This window comes from Sciurus carolinensis, chromosome 5 (assembly GCF_902686445.1).
Source record: "Sciurus carolinensis chromosome 5, mSciCar1.2, whole genome shotgun sequence".
In the NCBI taxonomy this organism is placed as follows: Eukaryota; Metazoa; Chordata; class Mammalia; order Rodentia; family Sciuridae; genus Sciurus; species Sciurus carolinensis.
Genome location: NC_062217.1, coordinates 66,598,033 through 66,616,073, shown reverse-complemented (window position 1 = coordinate 66,616,073; position 18,041 = coordinate 66,598,033). Strand labels below are relative to the sequence as shown.

Here is an 18,041-nt window from a genome sequence, read left to right as displayed (position 1 = left end):
TTTTTCCTTCCCAAAGAATCAGGTAAGTCTTCCCCCCAAACAATGTAGTTTTGAGTAATTTTCTGTCTGTAAGTACTGTTTGGTCTTTTTTCAATATCAGAGATAGATTTTCCTTTGAGCTAACAGAGCAGGCCATAGGGAGTTACTGCTACTACAGAAGTCACAGAGGTTGATCCAAAAAGCCATAGTGCAGTTCAATAATATGGCATCATTTTGGTCCAGTAGGAAATAGGAAGATTTTCTTCTTAGCTTAAGAGACAATGGGATTTTTAGCATTTCTCCTAGAAATAGCTGTAACTTTTTTTGTTTGTTTGTTTTCTTAAGGTATTTGATGAACTTTCATCAGGGCCTGAAGTGATGTAAATGACAGATATTGTGTGGAAAATGTAACTATTAAGTAATTGTTATTCATGAATTAATGTGTAAGTGATGGTCTTGTGAAAGGATGACCCATTTGTAAGTTAAGACAGTGTTTGATAACAAATGGCTATTAAAATTGAAGATATTTAATCTTTCAGCAATCAATGGGATACAAATTCAAATAATATAGGTCAGTTTGCCTTATTAATTTTGTGAAGGTTGTAAAAATATATAATATCTATTGCTGACAAGAATGCAGAAAAATAGGTACTTTGTAGCCTACTAGTGAGAAAGTAGAGATATAAGCTTTATAGATGGAAAATTTGTAACAACCATGGAAATCCTTAAACATGTCTACATCTTTTGATGTTAGGCATTTATTTGAAGTAAAATACTCCACTTTTTAAAAATTATTATAAAGAAATAATCATGTACAAAGATGGCAATTAAAATACTACATATAAAACATTGAGAGAAATTAAATAAACAATTAAAGATTAAGTTCAAAATGCAGTCCACATGGGTCTATATAGCTATTTAATTGTATATGTTGGAAGGATATTTAGAGAAATGGAATAATATTTATGACATTAACTGAAAAAAAGCGTTATAAAACATATTACAGCATGATTCTCTTTTTATAAAATAAGATTAAAGGAATATACAGTATTGTTTATTATCAGTAGAATGGAAAATAAATTATGATATATTCCACAATGGTATCCTATAATACAATGAAAATAGATGAACTTCAGCTACACAAAATAACATGAAAGAATCTTATGAATATGCTATTGAATAAAATAAACAATGAGTGCAAGAATACATGTAGTGTGCTTCCATTTAGTCTAACCTCATAAACTGGCAAAACTAAACAAAGCATGTGAGGGTGCATAATAGATAGTAAAACTAAAGGAAAGCTGGGAATAAGTACAAAACTAATCAAGAGAGTGGTTACGTTTGGGGAGGAGGGACTTCTGGGCTGAGAATGATGTATGATTTCATGATCTTGTAGTGGTTATATGAGTATTCCCTTTATATCTGTTTGTTAAAGTTTTTGTTGTTGTTGTTGTTGTTTTTTCACATAAGGGAGTTCATTAAGCAAACAGAGTGTCTCCCAGCAGGGTAAGAGAGAAAATGAGAGAAAAGAAAGGGAATGAGAAAGGCACGCACAAGAAAGTGTGAAAGCTAGGAGGATAGAGAAAGTGAGTAGGAAAGAGAGAAAGATGAGGAAAGATGGTGGGGTAGCTACAGTGAAGTCGTTGAATTCCACCAGGCTAACAGGGGACCAATATCGGAGAAGGATACTTGCAAGCTGACTGATGAACCAATAGCTAGCTAGGATGTTCACAGATTGACAAGTGGTTGGGAGGTGGGGAAAATGGCTGCAACAGAAAGGGCGGGGGAGCAGCTTTGTACATTACATTCCCCCGTTTCTGTTTTTATAAGAAAATCTTTTGTTCTCCACTTCTTTCCAAAGCCTTCTCTCTCCTTCCTGCTTAAGTGACTGGGGCTGGTTTTGCAGGTGAGATGTAAAAAGTCCATTCTCCTTCCAGACTTCCAAAGGCAGATGGTTTTCATGGACTTCATTTCCTCGATTTGACTGATCCCCTATTTCTACACTAACTGCCTGTCCCCAATTCTGGCTTCATTCACCCCTCTAATTTTAGGAACTCCTTTGCTGTAGGGAAAGGGGGTCGATGACCGCTCTGGCTTCTTCCAGCTGGAAGGGGGCAGCATGGGGCAAGCAGTTTGGAGTTCCCTTTTTAGAAATCAGGTCAATTGAGGGGTCCAAGGTAGAAGTCTGGTTGGGGAAAAGCAGGTTGTAAAAGCATCTGGGGATGGGTGCTTCTATGAGAGAAAAACAAAAAGACATGAGTACTGAAATGAGATTGATACAATATAAATGTTGCAGAATCTGGAACATATCAATGCATATTATAAAGATGACAGAAGTCAATAATTCCTCACCAGGGGGTGGAAGAACTGAGAAGTTTTTCCTATAACAAGGCCTAGCAAAGGCTGGAGAGGACAAGGCCTTTATTTGGGAACTTTAACATTGTCCATGTTATCAGGAATGTAAACACAACATTTAGTAGAGATCTCTCTATTTCTGTTACTAGCAAACATAGATTAAGCCTACCTGTGTCTGTAGGCTTTAAACTGACTAAAACTTCTGACTCTGGCAGTTTCTCTTGATAGATATCAGGCACATTTGCCTAAGAATCTCTTTTGTAGCTTTTAGTCTTTATTCTAGTGGGTTAACACAAGTGTACATCTTAAGTTACACTTAAGTATTTTTTCTTTTAAATGCCCAAGAATGGTTATATTTTGGTTTTAACTGTTTTGCTAGGTGTTTAAGATCAAGTTGGTCAAAGTGACCTGTTCCTGTCTGTTAAAGAGTCAGCTGAGTTCCCACAGGGATCACTCATAGAGAACTTAAGAGCAGCTTCTTAGTTCCATTAGTACCATTGGTTAGGCAGGTTCTCCTCGATGAGGTGGCTTCCCTTGAAAGCACCAGGGATGTCTCCCTTTTTCCTTGACCCTCCTCTGCGGCAGGTGCACTGAGTGGCTTTTCCTCTAATGGCCTTATCAATCTCCTTGATCAGGAGGTTGTGTGACCCAGAGTTGCAAACCTCCTTAGAGAAGTCCTCTTGTTCCCTGAGTTCAGGCTGACTTTGAGGGCAAGACCCAAATATGAACTTTTCTTGACCTCTGTATTTAATCTCAATCTCTAAATTTGATCTTAACCATCAAGCAATCAGTCTCACCAGTCATAAAGTAAGAGTACTGGGCTTTAGCTTCAATGTCTATAACTTTACAGTTATTTACCCCTTTTTATCTAATTGGGGTCTACATTATCTGTCCTATAGGTGATGGCTTTTCAAGTTAATCTATGGTGTACTTCTGCAAAATATCAGGCAACAGAGTTTATAAGCAAATAAAAAATGGAATCACCAACAGTAAAACATTCAGTTTGTGCAATAGCTATCTTGAATTTTGGCTGGGTTATTCATTATATCCCCTGGTTGAGATCACAGTAATCTTTACAACAAACATCAAACTTTTGAACACAACTTTAAATGAGTTAAAGTCTGGCTTACTTTGGAGCCATTCTAATGTGCAGCAGGGTTGTGAGGCAGAGCCTTATCTCAGGTAAGGTGGGGCTTCCTCTTTTGCCATGACCAGCATGACCAAATTCTCAAGTTCAGTGAGGGACAAAGGAGTATTAGAAAATAAAGGTTTATAAACACAGATTTTGAAGATTAAGCCAAGATCAGATGGAACTCTGTTCTCTGATGGAAATGCAGATCTAAAGAGTTATGTCTGCAATCTTTATATATGTATGTAAGCATTATTCTTTGTTTTCAGGAAAGTTACAGAGACTAGGACATTAATGTAACTTTTTTCAGAGCTGCAAAATGCAATGTTAGGAGCTCTGTGTAGCTCTTAAGGAAGTCCACTGTTCAAAGTTACTATAAGGTGGGCAGGAACCAGAGAAGGGAGCTGATGAAACACTGGTTATCTAGCAAAAGAATTCCTTCCTGCCCAAGAGCTGTGTGCCTGAGATCAATGTACTGCCACAGCAGTTAGGCATCTTGTGCCCTTGCACAGGAGCACTCCCAGGCACCAGGCATGCTACAGCCATGAGGTCATCAGAGACTTCAATCTCAGTCACTGTTGTCCCATTTTTGCTACTGCACATTACACTTTTTCTTTTTTCTTTTTTTTTTTTTTTTTTGCGATACTGAGGATCGAACTCAGAGCCTTGTGCTTGCAAGGCAAGCACTCTACCAGCTGAGCTATCTCCCCAGCCCACACTCTTTCTTAAATGTTATTTTAAGAAGTTTACATATATTGACTCCTGAGTCTATATGAGTATTAGTTAACACAACTTAATATTATATCTAAAACATGAATTAAAGAAAGGCTGAGAGAGATTTTAAGTTTCCTTTTGTGTGGCAAAGTGGCAAAATGCTTTCATGTTTAATCTTTAAATAAATCAGCCTTTCAATAACTTTTAGAAATACATTTAACAAATTTTACATATATCCTATTGATGACAGGTCCTATAATAGAACATTAAATGATAGGTTTACCATTACAGACAAGTTTAATTTGGAGAATAGCAGCTTGATAATTTTTCTGCTTTAAAGGCTTGTATACCGGGAAAATATGAACACATTCAATATACAAGGAATAATGTTTTTAAGTATGTTACTCCATGGAATAACTTTGTAAATTAATTAGATGTTTCTAACAATCATGTTTGAGTAATCCCATACATGCCATCTCTAATTCACTCATCTTATTGTAAAAAAAAATAAGATATCAGACAAGTGTAAAAAAACAAGATGTTAGACAAGTGTAAACAGTATTTGCTGTTTCTTTCCTGTTGAAGAAAAGTTCTAGAAAAATTGATGTTAGACTTTTTATAAACATCAACATTTTATTAGTGTGACTACCTAGAGACCTGTGAGTTAATTTTAAAGACATTTTACTTCTACTAGTTTACCCAATTTAAAGTGAGCCTCTTTAAATCACGTGAATTAAAAATATTTGGATTCATTTTTAAATTTTTAATTTTTATGTGTGCTTATATTTAACACAAAAGTAAAGGCCTTGTAATATTTATCTCCATTGCAATGTAACAGATGTTCAAAAATAACTCTAGAGTTGGATAAAAAGAACTGATCAAAAATCATTAACCTAGGTATGTAGGATCAAAATAGTGAGCTCAAAAATATAGCATTTAAGAAAAACAAAAGTCCTAGAAGAAAAATGATAATGGCCATTAATTATAGCATGAGAAAATGAGAAAGAGAAGGGCAGAGAGAAGAGGAAAAGAGAGAGATAAAGTGTTGTGTTGCAGCCCAGGAAAATTTAAGACTGACGCTTTTTTTTTCCCTTGGTTTTGAGACTGGTCTCCCACTGCGCCTTCCTCCATTTACATTTCAATGTAAGCCTTGACTGAGATCTGAATCTGAAAGGGGCTAAAATGTTCTAGCAGAAACTTGATGCTTAGGTCCTTTTAACCCTTTTTCCTGGTTAGTAATTAATTTAGGTTTGGATGCAGAAAATTGTCAAACAATTATCTCCCACTACTTGTGGGGAATGGGGTTGCTTAGATTACATGGGGGAGCAGGGGAAGATGGAGAAGCAGGGTCTGGAGGCGCTTGAGCCTGCAGGAAGAGCCAAGAAGCAAGAAAGAAGAGACTTGAAGATAAGGAATCCCTTTCCATCTGCCTGCTCGCTCACAGAAGCTGTGTGCCATTACACAAACGAATTTTGATGGCTTTAAGTCAGGGGTTGGGCGAAGGGTTCCCAGGGTTGAATCTGCCAGATTGGAGGACCGAGATTCCATGGTGGGGACTGATACAGCCGAGTCTGTGCCCTGGCGTCCCGAGGTCACAGAGTAGTCGACTGAAGACAAGAAGGCAGCACATAGATGGTGTCATCACACAAACATCAATGTGGGGCCAGGCAAAAGCCGAGAAGAGTTGAGGACCTGATATCAGGGTTTTCGAGTGCGAGAGCACGAGCACAAGATTAGCCTCAACACTGAGAGAATCTCCACCACAAAATCAGGAATCCACCCGGCAGATAAGATCGACTATAGAGGCCAGCTGTAACTATAAAAGTTGTGGCTGGGGTACCCCCACCCCTCAGCCACCTTGAGGGTCCCAGATAAATCAGCCTAGGGGAACCAGCCTAGAGGACTCACCAACCTGAAGTCCGGTGATGAATGCAGAGCAGAATGGAAGGTGGGGCCATGTTCGGGGGCAATGGGGCTCAGATGGGGTTCCACTCGCTTAAGAGACAGTGGAAGATTCCATCCCAAGTCACGGCACCAATGTAAGGAATCCCATGGAAACCACACCGGACACAGGAAATCACATAAGGGAGTTTATTAAGCAAACAGAGTGTCTCCCTGCAGGGTAAAAGAGAAAATGAGAGGAAAAGAAAGGAAACGAGAAAGGGCGCGCGCAAGAAAGTGTGAAAGCCGGGAGGATAGAGAAAGTGAGTAGGTAAACTATAAATTTTAAGCATAGTATGTGTAATGTAATACAAAGCTGCTCCCCTGCCCTTTACACTGCATCACAACCTAGCTCATCAGTCTGAAAGCTGCTCTCCCCGCCCTTTCCGCTGCAGTCATTTCCCCGCCTCCCAACTACTGTCAGTCTGTGAACATCCTGGCTAGCTATTGGTTCATCAGTCAGCTTGCAAGTATCCTTCTCCTTTATTGGTCCCCTGTTAGCCTGGCGGAGTTCAACTGCTTAAGGATAGCTTCCCGCCACTTTTCTCTTGCTTTCTCTCTCCTACTCACTTTCTTTCTTTCTCTTCTTCGCTTTTCCACTCTCTCTAGCACGTGCCCTTTCTCTTTTCCTCTCATTTTCTCTCTTACCCTGCAGGGAGACACTTTGTTTGCTTAATAAACTCCCTTATGTGATTTCCCGTGTCTGGCGTGGTTTTCGTGGGTTTCTTACAGTATGTCAGTGTTATATTTCATTATATTAAAATTTTAAAATTATTATCAGAGGATATCTCTAGTTGTAAGATTTTAAGCTGTGTGACTTGGATATGAGGTTTTCCCCAAAAGCTCCTATGTTAATGCTGTAATTTTCAGATGTGAAACAATTGGATTGCAAGAACTATAACCTAATCAGTCCAGTTTGAATGGGCTGACTGGGTGGTAACTATATGCAGGTAGGGTGTGGCTGGAGGCAGTGGGTCACTGGGGTATAACCAGGTAGTACTCATCTTCCCTGAGGCCTCTTCCCTCTCCCTCTATCTGCTCTCTGGTAGCCATGAGTGGAGTAGCACTCCTCTACTGTGCCCTTCTGCCATGATGTTCTTCTTCATCTTAGCCCAGAGCAATGGTGTGACAGCCCATCATGGACTGAACTTATGAAACCATGAGCCAAAATCAACCTTTCCTCCTCCAAGTTGTTCCTGTCGGGTATTTTGGTTCCAGTGCTGAAAAGTTGAATAACACATACATTATCTTAGTTTTATTTTGTTTACATATATTGTCAAAATTATTTCTATGTTTAATTTTTAGAGACTAATTTTCTAACAAAGGAGTGTCACTTTAAATTACAAGACTTTTTTGGTAATGTTAGCTATAAAATAAGGTTTTCTCTGTGTGCAAAATTATTCAGGGGCTAGTAATTTGATGACATAGTAAATTACATGTCATTATTAATTTCATGATGTAGTCAATTCAAAAAAGGGGGATGGGAGAAAAAAAAACTTAAGAAAGTTGGAGGACGCTTTATAATCAACCCAGGAAAAGGAACCTAACTGGCATGTTAGCTGGATTATATGAAGGAAGGGTCTAGAATAGAATTCTTACCTCAACAGTCATATGCATTTTTCTTTATTTTAAAATTTAAATCATTTATTAAATACCACGGAATTTTTGTCTTTAAATATGAGAACCAATACCTTGGTAAAAATGTATCATTTATAGTTAATCAATAATTACCTAAAAATGTGACATTGAACACATTGTGTAATTGACTTTGTCCTGATATGTACTACTTTTTATGCCTTTGAGACCTGTATCTGTAGTAATTTGTTGTATTAAGAAACACAAACACACACACACACACACACACACACACACACAAACAAACAAAAACAAAACTGAAGACTCTTCTAAAAAGGATTTGCCAGGAGTGGAAGGGGCAGTTTTCCTCTGTCATGCCTTCCTGCCATGATAGTCTACCACCTCAGACCTGGAGCCATTGCTGACCATGGACTAAGCTGTCAAAATCATTAGCCCCAAATAAACTTTTCCTCTTCTGAAAGTTCTTATCAAGGGAAATCTGTCTACAGAACTCGTGACTTCTTCTAAGGACTACTCTGCTTTCCAAGATAATGTTCCATCTCAAGATATCTAATTATATCTGCAAAGTTTCTTTTGCCATTTAAGTAATATTCATAGGCTCTGGGTTTTATAACCTGGACATCTTTTGGGGCTGTTATTCAGCCTGTCTATGTGCAATGCTCTCAGCTTGAGCTTGTTGCCTAGATGAGTCTATTAATTACATTCAGCAGAAAATATGGTTTTGACTATATTTTACAGGAGATATATATTGGAACTAATTGTAAGGAAAAGTAAACAATATCTACATAGAATGTTTCCAAGATACCTTCGAAAGGGAAAGGAATAGTACAAAGAATAAGGACAGTTAGGTAACATTACAAGAGCCATCAAATCTCTGTTAAGACTCAGTGGCCATATGACTGACCTTAAAATGAGGCAGCCAATCAATGTTTATAGCAGCTCAATTCACAATAGCTAAACTATGGAACCAACCAAGATGCCATCAACACATGGATGGGTAAAGAAAAGATGATACATATACACAACGGAATAGCATTCAGCCTTAAAAAAAGAATGAAATTATGGCATTTGTAGGAAAATTGATGGAGCTGGAGAATATCATGCAAAATAAGCCAAACCCAAAAAACCAAAGGCTGAATGTTTTCTATGATAAGCAGATACTAATCCGTAATGGGGGGTGGAGTAGGCAAGAATGAAGGAATTTTGGATTGTGCAGAGGGAAGTGAGGGGAGGAGAAGGGGCGTGGGGGATGGGAAGGACAGTAGAATGAGACAGACATTATTACATTGTAAACATGTACGCTTACGCTTCCTCAGTCAGAGAAAGAAGAAATGTGCTCCATTTGTGTACAATGTGTCAAAATGCATTCTACCTTTATGTATAATTAATTAGAACAAATTTTAAAAAAAGAAGGGTGGGGGTAGAGATCTCATGAAAAACAAAGGGAGATCAGTAGAGGCAAGGGACCAAGGGAGGAGGAGTGGAGGGTGGGGCAAGTACTGGGAAGTGATATTGGCCATTGTGTGCATGTATGAATATGTAACAAAAAATCCCATCATTATGTACAACTATACGACACCCATAAAATTTTAAAAATTGTAAAAATAAGAATATTTTCTTAAAAAAAAAGCAAGGCAGCTGAATTAGAAACCTCTAAGTTTCCTTCTGGCCCTATTTTTTTTTTTTTTTGCATGTATTTATCACTAAAGTACATTTTTGAATACACGACATGTATAAGAATTCAATTTTTATAAATGATGTAGACATACAGATGAAAAAGATAGTTTAGTGATATTACCACTCCATAAGGTTGTATTAAAAAAAAAGATATTGAAAATGGTGAAGATATTGAAAATGTTATCAAACATTAACATTTAATGTTAAACATGAGCATGGGAATCATACAGGAATCTATATGGCTTATTTTTCTAAGGAGGAAGTGGAGTAATCTGACCAGATATGAGATGAAGGATCCCATGATTTTGACAAATGTCCCTCAAAAGTCCATAGGAAAACACTTAGTCCCTAGGGTGGTGATATTGGAAAGTGCCATGGACTTTTAAGATGTAGAACCTAGTAGGGAGTTCTTAGGTCATTGAAGGTATATCCTTGAAGGAGACTCTGGGACCCAAGTTTAAGCTGTTTTCTCCATTTCTGGCTCATATGTGATCTTTTGCTCCTGTAGTTTCTTCATGCCATTGCTACCCACTACCTTCACAAGAAGTGAGTCATTGAAGATGCCATACCTTTGAACCTTCCAAACTGTGAGTTAAATAATCCTTTCTCTTTCTCGTTACTTGCCTCAGGTATTTTTTTTGTAGTGACATAAAGTTGACTAATGCAAAGGAGGGACATCTTTTCTTTGACTTTTGGTTGGAATTTTTAAATGAATGCTATAGTACCTTTGATTCTGCCTTGATATTTTTATGTATATGTACATATGTGTTAATGTTATGAATATTTGAGATTTCTCTGCCTCCTGATGATATTATCAAATTAATTTATAATATATTTAAAAGAGTTCTATTAAAATAAACTCAGAGATAAATGAGCATTTACATAAATTAAGTTTTCCTCAAAATGTCAGAAATATATAAACTAACCCCCAATTTTTTTACATTCACATGATCTGGGTTAATTTTTGATAAATAAAGTTAGGTTTAAGATTGTAGGTAAAGTAAAACTAGAAATGTATTCAGAATTGTCAACTTTAAATATAATGCAGACATATAATTTTTTCTACCTAAGTTGACTGATCAAATAAGCTTGTCTATGTCATCTAGACATTTAAGATTACAAGAGTATAAAATCCAACCTAAGAGCAAAGTGTATAGTAAAAATGAATTGTTTGATCCATATCAAGCATGGCAGTTAAAAAAATAGAGGATGGAATCATGTTTATCTTTTTAGGTTTTTTTTTTCTTCCATAATATTTTTGATACTTGCTCAATTTGTCAACAAGAAAAATAACTTAAGATAATGACTAGCTTTGTCTAATGTCTCATGAAACTTTCATGAGCAATTCAAGCATAATTACTATGAACAAGTGAATTGAATAAATGTAAATGGGATAACAGTTTATAAATGAACTTTTCAAAAATAATATTTTATGCAATACAATAGTTCCAAAAGTCTTTCTGAAAATTTGAAACTTAAAGTTAACTTAGCTACACTAAGTTAAATGATGGATATTCATTCAAAGACAGATAATTTCTGAATAAGATGTAATTCAGAAACATTAGCTGAATATACATTTAAGTTTATCTACTTTTGGCTTCTGATTTCAGTGGAAGTAAGATATTTGGGTATGTTGGTAAACATGTACAGCACCAAATGAAAACTATTTCTTTAGGAAGCACATGCTTCTAGAAATTATTAAATGGTATATTCATGAATTTGCCCATCTACAGAATGCTGGCAGTTCACAATTGTCTATATTCTTGTTTTCACTGGAGACTGGAATTAAGAATTCTTTTGTTTTTCATTACAACAAAACAAAACAAAACATCTTTAAAAGTATTTTAACAGTGTACAAATACATTGACAATATAATCCACTGATTAAAAGACTCCAACAAAGTTTATAGTACCTACAATGGAATTTAGATGCCTACAATAGTTTGTGGATTGGTTTAGTTTACAGTTACATATATTACCTTGTTTAAGAAATATTATTAATACAAATGTATGATTTACAATGTCCCCATTATAGCAAGAAATAATATATTCATGAAATAAAATGTCTTTTAGGCATTTAATATGCCAAGTATTTAAATGATTATTCTTACTATGACATAAGAATGATACTCATTTATTTTATTAGCACAAAAACCACTTAATAGTTTCCAGGAGGTTCCAAAATAAAATCTGGCTATCCATGAAATAAATAGAATAGCAGCAATCCCTGGGTATCCCTTAAGCATAAACTATGAAGATACCATTTAAATCAATTAGGCCTTAAGTAAATGATTTGCTGCAGTATAAAAAGAAAATTTTAGAAACTAGTTAACACTACCAACCTGAATTTGGTTTTCACTTGTGCATGCCTAAGGTAAGCAATTTCATCATGAAGTATATATTAAAAATTAACTAATGTTTCTAACTTTTCTAACTCATACACAAGCCAAGTGCTCACTCTTAACCATGGAATCAACTGATTTCTGAAAATAACTTGAAGAAATAGTATGTAAAACACAATGACCTTTGAGATAGACTGTCCTATGTTCTATGGATCAAAATGAAAACATCTCTGTAACAAATGTAAACAAACACATTAATTTGGGATATACTGATACATTACTATATGAATACATATGTACACCATAAAATAAATTCTGACAATGCTTCTAATGACACCGTACTTCCTAGCCTCAACTACTAAAAAAGAAAACAAAAACTTTGTTTGAAAAAAAGATAACAGTTTTCATACTAAATTTTAAGTGGAAAATAATAAAATAATGTTCCTCTTTGCAACTGGGCTGAACTCTAAACAGTTCATAATCAAGAATCTCTTCAGTGGTTCCCGAACATCACAGAATACATAAGTTTTCTTTCTATTCAAGAAGTCTGATCATCTCTGGTGTTTTGTGTTAAAAACTGCTTTCCAAGATACAAGGTAGCCATGCTGGTTAAATTCTTCTGGCTGCCCACTTTGCACAGGATGGAATCATACAGGTTGGCACCCTTTATGAGAACCACAGTCAATCACTTCACTCAGGAGAAGAGAGCACTAAAAGCAAATATCACCCACAGCACTGGACAGGCAATCACTCGCCAACAGATTCTTGATTCAGCATCTGAAACAGTTTTATTCTCCTGAGGAGTTGCCTTCCTGGACTCAAACACCCGATTACTCTTTCTATCCTCATCAATATGATTCCACCACCGAAGGCCAACCTTCAGTCTACCTGTGACATTCTTCACTGCCCAAAAGTCACATGACAAGAACAAGATAATTGTCACCATTCAGGCAATAAAACTGCTGTTGAACAATTCACAGAGAAGATAGACTGTAATGGCACTGACCGGGAAGAACAAATGGAAAAATGATGTCACTGGATGTCCAATTTTGGATTTTCTTGGCCCATTAGTTGTCTCTTCTACATCAAACAATGAAACATCTTTGGTGGCATCATTCCTATCCTGTGACAAATGACCACCCTGTGACAACATGGCCACCCTATGCCAGCTCCATTTCGTGGAGGGACATCAGTGCAGCAGCCGTCAGGTCTGATCTGCAACATACATAGCCTGGTCCCCAATAGAATTAAGAATTCTAATTAATATATGTGATTAAAATTACTAGAAAGTTATACAAGGAAAGTAAGGTGTATTTTGATAAGAAAAAGCATAGGGATGCATTTTTGTTCAGAAAAGAATAATTTTCTGCCAAATAAAATGACCTGTTATTCAAAATGAGAGAGAAGAAAAGAGTGGAACAAAAACTAGGTTGAAAAGCAAAATAAAAGCACTATTAAATGTTTATGGAAGACAAATGGGAGAAGGACTTTCATCCTGTGTGTTTAAGGTGACTGAAACTGAGTGAATATATTTTAAGAGTTTAAAATTGAGCATTCACATCAAAAGAACATTGGACAAAGCTAGATGCTGTTTTTTTTTTTTTTTTCCATGTTAAAATGGCAAAGTTCTCTTAGATTATGGTTCTATTTTAATTAGAGATTATCTTATTTATTATTATTATTATTTTCTTTTTCTTTTAAATAATTGGTCTGAGAAACAAATATTTCATGTTCTACAAGATAATTTCCCATGCTTCATATGTCTTCTTGATGTTTTTGATTACTTAAAAAACTGAGACTTTTTAATATTAAAAGAACTTTTTCCCCTCCTTCCCTCCCTCCCTCTCTTTCTTTCTACAACTATGTAACTCTGTATTTGCCTTTAAAATTCTTTAGTTACCTTGTTATTGCTTTATGGTGATCTGTGATCTTATTTAATTGTTTTAAAGTTTTCCACATTTTTGACAATTTCAGAAAATAAAATTTTAAATTCAGTCTTTTTAACTTCAGACTAACTTTGGTAATATCAAAATGGCCCTGGAATAGCTCAAAAAATTTTGTTCTCTTTACTTATATAAAAAGATATGTTAATATAATTAGACTTATTTGATATATTAAATTACATGGTAAGTATTGTCAAATCAAAAGTGATACAAGATGTTCTTAGATTATCTTTGTGTACATGTAAATGTTTTAGAAATTATATGAAATTCATAGAAATTTGTTAGTACTCTCACTGTTTAACTATGTTTGGCAGGATGTTTTCATTTGAATTTTGGTTAGTATGTTAAACAATGGTTTACTACAAAGATATCCTTGTCAATTGTATCACTTTTGTAGTGATACAAATTAGATAACCAAATCTTTTACCATGGATATTTTTAGGTCTTCTATTCTTTACAGAGAGAAAACTGGTCTTGGTTTACTTTGATTCTTTTTGAGAATATCGGTAATCAGCTACACTTTTCTTCTTCAAGGAAATTAATGAGAAAGACTTTGACCAGTACTTGAGAATCCAGGTTTCTGATAACCAAGGCTATACCACTGGATTGCATGAGAATTTCGAGAACTCTAATGAAGAAACTGGTGGTTTCATGAAACTGCTAACTCCAAAATTAAGCAGAACGAGAGTTAGTTATAAGGCAGTAAATAAACATATAGAATGATTGTAAGCTCTTTAAATATTTTTTTTGTCTGAAATATTGAATACTGAATGATAGACCTTATTTAAAAGGTACCCCACTATACTAAGAAGAAAGGAACATCCTTACCTCTGGAGCTACAGGAACATAGAAAAGAATCTGAGCAAACAAACCTTGCTATGTTCCCTCTAGTTTAGAATCCTTAAATCAGATTTTTTTTGTCCAGTTATGTGTCTTCACAATTACCCCCTCCTTCAGAAATCCTAGCATAAAAAATACATAGATTTACTCATTTCTTTAGCTCATCTCTTTATGAAGGCTCCCATATCACATTATACTTATATAAATCTCTTTGTTTTCTCTTTTTAACTTGTCTTTTGTTAGACAAAAGAACTTAAAATGAACTTAAAATGGAAAAAAAATGATGTTTTTCATTTTTTATACCACCTAGACATGCTTTTGTCGTTTTTGTTCTAGAGCAGGATATCTGCTACTTATTTTTTGAATCTAGAAAGTTTTCTGATAATTGATGAGTAGTTCCTTTTAAATATTAGGAAAGAACTAAAGGAAAAAAATGTACTTTTATCTTTTAAAATGTATGTAACTTAAATGAGAATTATTTAATTATATAAGAAAGCAACCTTTGCATATTCTAACATATATAAATTGTATACTAAGATAAATATATATCTAGAGTAAAATTTAATGAGTCAGTTTACAGACTGCAACATGAATTGGTTTGTTTTCCATAGATAAAACAATATTAAGAGTCTTCCAAATATTTACTAAGTAATAGGAATAAAAATTCAAAAACCATTTTATTTCATGTTTTCCCCTTACAAAACACTGCCCCCTCAAATGAAAAGAGCTCTATAAAATGCTTCAAATATATGTCCTATCTATAAATTCACTTCAAATAAAATCTAGAGAGGAGCAAAAAATTAGTAACATTGTGAAGTGTTTGCTGTTTTATTATTAGGGACATAAATTGTATTTGCTTTTAGCCTAGCCTTAAAATATAACATGAAATAAAATGATATAGTGGGGGAAACTTCATAGCAAATCAGAGAGCGAAAGTGTGCCCTTAGCTTGGCCATGTGCTAGAATCGTGACCTTGGAGGAACAGGCTTAAACTATTCTCTCTTTCTTCATCTGTGAAACTAAGATGTTGAATGAAAGGAACTTAAATGAAAGTGTTGGAATAACTCCATGAAATAAAGAGCCATTCTGTGGAATGCAAAGCAAAGATAATTGCCTCAATAAGGAGTTATGAAAAGGTAAACTGAAACTCATCACTCAGTCTAGATATTCTTTCTCCATGGGAGTCTTGGCATGAATTAATGTGTTTAGTTGTAAGTTTAAGACAGGCTTTCTAGAACTCAACTGGCTTGTTCCATCTTTTACCTTCAACACCACCCATTATGGTGTATCACTGAATTAAAGCATGAAACCCATACTTGAAAACCTACAGAAATTTTGTTACTAATACCATCTGGGTTTTATTTGTCCAATGATTTTTTTTTTTGATATGCAGAAAGGAGCATTGTTTAATTCTTTCCTTTTTGTGGGACCACAAGATGACTTTACATCATTCTGCATTTAAATATAGCTTTTGTAGATGTGTCTTACCCACAGACCACTGTGTGTTCTCCCTGGGAATATATTTATTTTTATTTTATGTGTGACATACATTTCATGCTCCATTTGAAGAAGAGCCTAAGAAGTAGATAATGGTTTTGTTTAAGAGACTTAAAGATTTTCATTTTCTTGAGAAGTTTATTGAACTCAGTTGAGGTTTACATCAGGTTAAAAAGTCATTGTAATATGTGCAAAATCAATGAAAATCGAATGTGTTGAAACTTTTAACACTGTATTAATTTAATCTTTTCTACTTCCGTTTTCTTTTCTCTCTCTCTGAAATGACCACATTATTCAAAACAACTCCCTTCATCCCCCTGCTGGAAAAAGAAAAATTCCCCAATACACTAGGAAAAAAGATCAAAGAAATTTCATTGCAAATGAGACCATGACACCAGTGATTTAGGTGGGATAGCATGTTCTGGGTTTCAGCAATAAGATAACAGCTCCCTTGGCTTCTGCTCTTGGAGAGGTTTGAACTATTCTGGCAGCTCCCTGGCATGATTTAAGGCAGTGATTCTGGCATGCGATTCATACTAAAGCAGAGACCAGAGCAGTGTGAAAACTAGTGAAAAGTTTGCTTGCCATGGATCAAATAGCTACGGAGAAATTCAAAGAGCCGTTTAAACCTGTAGGCAACCATTGAAGTGTTTGTAGTTGGGTGATTTAAAATAAGAGACATTTGTATCAGGTTGAGGTAAACATTGGAGACAACCAAAATTTAAGAAAACGATTACAGTATTTAGTCACTGATCCAGAGAAAGTGCTGATGATCCCTGTTCCTGAAAGTCTAGCAAGTTGACGGTGCTGGATAATTTGTCTGGGTTTACGAGATGCAAAGCGAGTGCTTCTAATGTAGGATGTCACTAGATGTCACTCTGGATTTCATTATTTGGTGGTCTAAAGATTTCAGCAGCTTTGCCATTTTGCTACCAACACCTCCTGCAGAACCTGAATAGCCAATGTGAAATGTGCATGAATAACAGGGAACTGCTGACGGAATGTCAATTTTTGAGTGTGTGACTTCTATTGATCACTCATTATTGACATGAAGGTCTCTAGCGTCTTTGCTTTTCACTTTAAGCTCTTTCTCAGCTAAAATTTCCAAGCATCTGAACAGCGAGGCCTTGAAGAACGGGATGATTCAGGTCTCACAGGATGTTTTACAAAGTACTTTGACCTCTGGAAGAAATCACAGGTACTTTTCATAAATACTCAACAACTGCTTTGAATAAAAATTCAAATAGTGAGACAGAAAAGCAAGTACATTCTTTTCATATTTAAACGAGTGCATTCTCACCTGAGTTTATAAATAGCTAAGAAGAACTTAGATGAGAAAAACTCTTGCATGTTTATTGTTATGTTTTATAAATCTATGTACTTTATTTGGTGTGTAGTCAGTAAGTTCGTGGTGTCCCCCCACCCAATGGTGACAAATGACATGCTATACAGTATCCTGTGATTGTGGATCCACGGTTTTATTTCTTTAGCTTTGTATACATTAATTAGGTATACACAATCAGAGCTGAGTGCAGAGGCAGCTAAATAAACAAATGACACTGTGGAAAGGTCTTTCTGCATACTAATCATATCCTACATCTGCAAGCAAAAGCTCTATAAATCGATTTGCTCTTTCACATCAAAAGACAAACAGTGATGCAAGTCAGCAGTTCCTTTGTCAAAGTCACAGAGATTGCTGTTCTTCACAAACGCATCTTTACAAAGCGGGATTCAACCATTTGACGATTAGCATTATTGGCAACTCTTCAAAGAAGATTCATCAAGTGATTTGCAATTGGATTGGTTACCATTTTTATGATGCTACTCCATGAAATCTAACTAAAGTGATTGGCATTTGAATTCTTGCTTAAAGGATGAGAAAGTCAGAAAAAGAAAAGACGTCTTCTGATTCCACAGAGACTGTGCCATAGCTGTGTGTGTGGGGGCCAGTGTGTCAGCCTCAGGGCGCAATTGGCAGGACCTGGCATGAAATGGCTGCTGGGTGATGGGCACTTCTAAGAGGAGGCCA

At 35.5% G+C, this 18,041-nt stretch overlaps 1 pseudogene; it reads right to left on the bottom strand.

Annotated features, from left to right (window-relative positions):
- Nucleotides 1–12,426: 12,426 nt before the first annotated feature.
- LOC124985608 (Golgi apparatus membrane protein TVP23 homolog B-like) lies at nucleotides 12,427–12,885 on the bottom strand (annotated as a pseudogene).
- Between the last annotated feature and the right edge of the window lie 5,156 nt (nucleotides 12,886–18,041).